Source organism: Pan paniscus, chromosome 14 (assembly GCF_029289425.2).
Source record: "Pan paniscus chromosome 14, NHGRI_mPanPan1-v2.0_pri, whole genome shotgun sequence".
NCBI lineage: Eukaryota > Metazoa > Chordata > Mammalia > Primates > Hominidae > Pan > Pan paniscus.
The window spans coordinates 82,322,679-82,329,729 of NC_073263.2; positions in this window are offsets into that span (position 1 = coordinate 82,322,679).

A 7,051-nucleotide genomic window follows, 5' to 3' on the forward strand; every position below is an offset into this window, starting at 1 on the left:
AATTTTAAAAAAGTGACAGGCAGGTGTCAAGATATGTGAAGCTCCTTTGGTTTCTGGTTACAATTACTGCTCTCATGATCATATATCTTTATTATTTGCCATGCCCGCTCCTTATTGGTCAGTTGCTAGCTCTAATAGACAGGAAAGATTAGAGAATTATTTACATAAGGCCTCACATATAGTTGCTGCTCATTATATGTTAGTGGCATCAATATCTAGCTTAGTTATCGATTAAAATAAGTTTGTGATATCTACCTGCAACAGATAACCAAAATATTCTTATCCATTTAGCATCTGGGCCTCTACATTCCCTGTGTCACTCTGTGCCCCTGCAGCCACAGTGTCAAGGCCTATGGCTGCTCATGGAGTGCTGACAGACTCTCATCCAGCAAGTCTTTGTCTTTTCATACTTAACACATAGAAAGATGGTATTAAATGGATAAATCATATGATTTTAAAATAGCACAAGTCCAGTTTAGCTGGGAATGTTTTCCTTGAGGAAGCTTTATTATTACAAAATTTCAGATAGAGACCATTCTTTGTGGGAACTTACACACTTCTTATAGTTATTTTGGGAACAGATAATTTTCTTTTGTCTCTCGAAGTGACTAGGGAATGAAATATTATACTCTATTTAGCATAACTAAATTAAAAGTGGTGGAATTGTTGGAATGACAGTAAATAATTTCTATATGTATTGTCCATATGTGATATTCATTAAATTCTGCAAGCAAACCACTAAGGCACAGTTGAGTGAAAACACATTTTAATACTTGCTCAACTCCTTACTGTTGTGAAACTGTGAACTTATACCTTTTCTATTATATCCTAACGTTTTTAACACCTAACTCAGAAGGATGATTTGATAATATGAGGAAAACAGCTTGAAATAGTCATGGTTTAATAAATGATGTTGTCTTCTAACTTCCATTTTTGTTTAATAATTTATTTAATAAGATATCTATTTTTATTATGTATTTGTCAATTTTCTTTTACTATGGTAAGTATAATTTGGATATCAAAATATATAAAATTCCTAACATATTTAATAAGATCCCTTGTTTTATTAAAATCATTTTCAATTTATATATTTCTTAACTTATCCAACAGACAACACTACAGCATTGAAATTTATACATAGGTAAAGTAAAGCCAGAATAATAAAATGAAGGTGAATATTATTAAATGACCAATGTAGAATCCAAATTTATTCAATATAATTCCAGAATACTCCTTTTGGAACAAAAGATGGCAAATATTCATGATTTGTGGTTCATGTTATGTCTTAGACTTGCTAATGTGGAAAATTTGAATATATGATTTGTCAAACATTGATCATATTCGTTGTTTTAGCATCTCATAACTGGAAATTTGATGAAATGGTAGTTGAATATGACTTTGATAATGGATTGATATTTTATATCAAGACTTTATTGACTCTAGCTAATAATTAAACACCTACATGCAAGATACTGCATTAAGCACTGTAGAAGATATTTTTTAAAACCAAACCTAAGACATTAAATAAAATTGAAATCACAAAAATCAAGGTTTAAGGGAAAGATACCAGATTTTCACAAGTGTGGATAATTGTAATCATATATGTATTTAGTATAAATTTTGCTTTCACTGATCTATTTTTTTTTTAATTTTACTTTAAGTTCTGGGATACATGTGCAGAATGTGCAGGTTTGTTACATAGGTAAATGTGTGCCACGGAGGTTTGGTGCACCTGTCAACCTGTCACCTAGGTATTGAGCCCCGCATGCATTAGCTATTTGTCCTGATGCTCTCCCTCCCCTCCCCTTCCTCTGACAGGTCCCAGTGTGTGTGTTGTTCCTGTCCCTGCGTCCATTTGTTCTCATTGTTCAGTTCCCACTTATGAGTGAGAACATGTGGCGTTTGGTTTTCTGTTCTTGTGTTTGTTGAGGATGATGGCTTCCAGCTTTATCTATGTCCCTGCAAAGGATATGATCTCGTTCCTTTTTATGGCTGCATAGTATTCCATGGTATATATGTACCACATTTTCTTTATCCAGTCTATCATCGATAGGCATTTGGGTTGGTTCCATGTCTTTGCTATTGTGAATAATGCTGCAATAAACATACATGTGCATGTATCTTTATAATAGAATGATTTATAATCCTTTGGGTATATACCCAGTAATGGGATTGCTGGGTCAAATGGCATTTCGGGTTCCTTGAGGAATCGCCACACTGTCTTCCACAATAGTTGAACTAATTTGTGTTCCTATGGGTAGGATCTGTTAAAGCCAATATATAAACTCATTTCAAATAGGGAAATTCAAGGCTCCAGTTTTCTAAGCAGGAAAGCCACACTTTTTCAGATAAAAAATTACTTTTTCAGAAATCCCACAGGAGTTGGAGACAGTGATGCTATTTTGGAAGGTATAACAATTACTGTCACAGAGAATGGTTTTAATTCCCAATAGATGTGGCATTAACACCTTCCATGAAACATAGCAACTGTTTACACCAGTGCATAGCAACAAAACACAACAGAAAGCAAGGACTTGCTTCAAGGTCCAGATCTTTTAAACTTCTATTTTAAGCAAGTTGGATTCATGGAAGTCATTTGCTTGGAACAGTTCTGTAAATGGCAAATAAAACACGCAGTACACATTTGAGTTGCTTAATCTCAGTGTTTGTAGTCTGAACTATGAATTTTAAAAAGTAGTTTGATATTCCCCATCCTACTCAGATTCATCATATATTTACAGCCAGATATAAATTATTTTTTTCTTTTATTTTTGAAGTCGTAATTTTTAACTAGTTTCTAAATTTACATTTGAAAAGAAAATAAACATAAAAAATAAGAAAAAAACATGACTAACTCTCCCCCTTGTTACCAAGTCCCATGTCTCATGATCTGATGGAATTAATGTCTGTTCATGCTACACACTCCAACCCATTTACAGCTTATAGGAGGCCCTATGGCTAAAGGTGTCCTGAGACCTGCTTGACAAGGAAAACACAAGGTATCTAGGCTGAGGCAGAAAGTTGCATGACCTTTGATTGTTTATTCTTGGGCCATCTCTCTCCTTTCCTCTCTGCTCTGTGTCTTGAACACACCCAAAATTAGGTCTTCAAATTGGCTCTGTGAAGACATTATTGCCACCACCAGTGGACACAAATCCTGCAGTTTTCACTGTGAACCCACTGTCATTAGATGGACTGTGGGCATTGCTTCCAGAATCACTTGGCAGTTATGTCAAAACCAGGACATGACTGTGACTGCTGACACTGGCTTACCAGACTGAGGTCTGTAAACCCTTGCTTTCCTTGCCTCACTTGTTTCTATTTTAAAATCCGTGAAGGGTGAATATCTGGCTGCTGATTTCATGCATTCTTGCCTTCCCTGCCTAGAAAGTTACAAAATATCTTGCATTTTCAATTTCAGTTGTGGGAGGTGTTCTTGGTCTCTTAAGGTTAGGGATTTCCTAGGCACAGAAAAATGTAGCCCAAGATAATACCTCTTTTATGATAGAATGGAAAAGAATACCAGATTGGAAGTCAAAAGACAGACTTTACCCCTAGCTTTGGTCACTTCATTAGTGGTTTAACTATGACTAGTTAGTGTTATTATTTGAGATCTTGTTTTTATTATTATAAAATGAGATTGAAGCACATAACTTTCTAGCTCCTGTGTGATACGCTTCTATTATCGATTCTACCTTATATTAATCTGATGTGCTTGTGTACTCCTCCTATCAGTTTCTGTGATCTTTAAGAATGACCATACATTAAGAATTTATCACTAGTGACTTGGTAAGTGAAAGAGTGAAATTAATACTAAAATTAATATAGTTACCTCATTTCCATCCATTTTTACTATGGAAATAAATTTTCAGAGTACTCAAGTTGAGAAATATAATAGACTGTTTTTTATTTTACATATTTACCTAAAGTGTTTTGTTTCATAGATATGAACAATACCCGAGAAAAACACACCATTGTCTGGAATGAGCCATCAGAATTTAGAAAGAAACAGAATGAATTGTTTTGTACATAAATTTCCATTTTTTTTCTGTAATTTATCTATGTAACACTTACGTGTTTGTCAGTGTGATGGGGAGGATTGGGGCTTACACTTATATGTCTATCAGTGTGATGGGGAAGATTGGGCTGAATCTAAAAAAAAAAAATGACCTTACCTCTTCTCTCTATAATCTTGCTAGGGCTCAAGGATGGAAAATGCATAGAATTTAAGGCAATAATAGTACAGATCACTTTGTGCTGCTCACATGTAGGTTTCAAAACTAATAATTATAGCATGATTTTCCTGGACTATCTACTCTGCTTTTCACACATGAATCATTAGGAGATGTGGAGAACCTCCAGGATTTTTATCTTGCCCATCCATCTCTACCTTTGGTTTGCTTTGACAAGATTTGTGAAAGGGACTTCAGAATCTTAAGCCAATATCTTACTTTTGCAAAGGTAAACCCTTCTGTTGGAAATAGATTAAAACCAAAATGTCCAATTAATGAGAATCTAAATTTGGTGGTGATAGGAGATTTTTTTCTTAGGATCAAGATGACTTCCCATTAAAAGATGCGTATGTTTTTAGATTTTAGATTTTACATTGGCAGTGAGTGTCAGACAGATCTGAGTGTTACAGGACTGGCTGCCCAGATTCTATTTCTTTTCCCTTTCCTTCCTTTCCTCTAATCTTCCTTCCATTCTTTTTCTCTTCTTCATTTCTATCTTCACCAACTTTCAGGAGCAAAAAAAGGCAGCTTTGGCAGGATAAACATTAAGAAGGGCTTAATGTTGTACCACCCTGAGAACCATTCTATAAATTACTCCCAAATAAACTCTTGTTTTGTGTGTGTTTGTTTGTCGGGGGTGGGGTGGGGGTGAAGGGCAGTGAGGAAGGGATGAGAAAGGGGATAAATGGAAAAGAATGAAAACTCTAACCATAGTAATCTGTTTGCCTTGTCTCCAGAGCATCCAGAGATGCTTCTGTGGTTGTCTGTCCTGGCTAAAGACTCCCAAATAATATTAGGTAAGTCTGATTTCAGATTTTAGCCACAGGGCATGAATTAACCCACAGGAAGTGGAGTAGAGTTAGTTAACAAACAAAGATAAATGGAAACTCATGCCTGTATCACATGAAGAATTTTCTACCTTAATAATATCAGGTAGAGGAAAAACTCAACCAAGTTAATACAAACCCCAAAACTCATCCTTCATGGAACCACCCAAATTGGAGTCAAGTTTAATAAGAGACAGAGGGAAAACTACCAGAAATAAACATGGCAACTTTGTAAGTGAAACAAAAACTATGGTTGAGATTTTTGGAAAGTGGAAAAAAAAAACTTAGTGAGGCACCGGATCATTGTTTTACACAAAGTCAAACATTTGATATTGCACTCAAATAACAGTCCATCTGGAAGGGAAAAGAAAGGGAAGATCAATGGCAACGTGTTTGTCCTTTAAATAAAGGAGAAAGAGGGCCAATTTTAAAAGCATGCTGAAGTTTACAAATACTATCAAGACATCCATTTAAAGAGGTTAGCAGTAAAGTTTTCCTAATACAAGGATACTATTTGCACAGAAGAATATTTGCCCTTAAAGTTATAAGTTAACTTACTACACAAAATATTCAAATTTGAGGAAATGAGAGATTTATAGGAAGAAGCACAGTTGAAGTTTATATCGATCCACAGAACAACTTGGGCAACAAATACAGGTAACACTCAAATTTGGACAGGAAAAATTTCTACTTCAAGTATCTGTTGTAGAGGGCTTACCAGCTGAGCAGATGTGCAAAAAGGTGTTTAATTCAAAGAGAAAAGTTAAAAAAAAAGGCACCATGGAGATTCCAAGTTATAATATTCTTGCTTGTCAGAACAAAATCACTGGTACCAAGCACTGGAATTTACTGTATTGTTCTGAAATTTACCTTAGAAGCTCAAGTGTTGGTTTTAATGATTCAAGGTTAAATCTCTTATAACTCGTTTGCCCTATCTTGCTGGTTACCTTCCGTCATGAGCCAAAGAAAGTAACTGAAGATGAATGAAGCACCAGAGGAAATTGAAAGGGTCTCAAAAGTTCAAAGAAGAGCTGACGTAATTCTCCTCCTTTCCAATTGTCATAATGCCAAGTTCAGGTTAAGGGTGAAAAGAAGGGCAGAATAACACAAGAACTTGGTTTTAATTTACCTTGTCAGAAATACAAATAACTTATTAATAAGGTAATAGTGGGGCATAGGTGAGGAGAGAACCATGCCATTTAGGTGTTAGTAAGAAGAAATAAGAAAATACAGTATTTCCTAATAATTCATTATACAGGGGTAAAATTTTAATTAAGCAGAATTATTAGAAACTTTTACTGGATTTACATTTTTATTAACTGTGGCTTAGGTAATGTGTATGAATATTTTGCATATATTGGCATAGGTTTTTTTTGGTAGAATTTCAATGTTACTGTATGGGGATTTTCATTAGTAAAAATAAAAGCTTTTAGCATTTCAATTTATAGTTGAAAACACAGGAATATTTAAAGGAATTGTTGACTTTTAAAAGTGATACTTTGATAAAATGGAATTCTATACTCTAGAAAAATTGTGTGAAATAAAGACAATGTGAACATATCTGACTGAGAGACTTAAACAAGTGAAGTGGAATCTAATGACTTTTGGCATAATGTTGAGAAAATTTGTGATATTACTTTCAAAAGCTCCACCTTATCTTATTTAATTCGCATTTTATTTTTAACTTTTAGGTTCATGGATACAAATCAGGTTTGTTACGTAGATAAACTTGTATTATGGGGGTTTGTTGCACATATTATTTGACCATCTAGGTATTAAGCCTAGTAACCATTAGTTATTTTTTCTGATCTTCTCCCTCCCCTCACTCTCCACCCTCTGAAAGGCCCCAGTGTGTGTTGTTCCCCTCTGTTTATTTGTTCTCCTCATTTAGCTCCCACTTGTAAATGAGAACATGTGGCATTTAATTTTCTGTTCCTGTGTTAGTTTGCTAAAGATAATGGCCTCCAGCTCCATCCATGTCCCTGAAAAGAC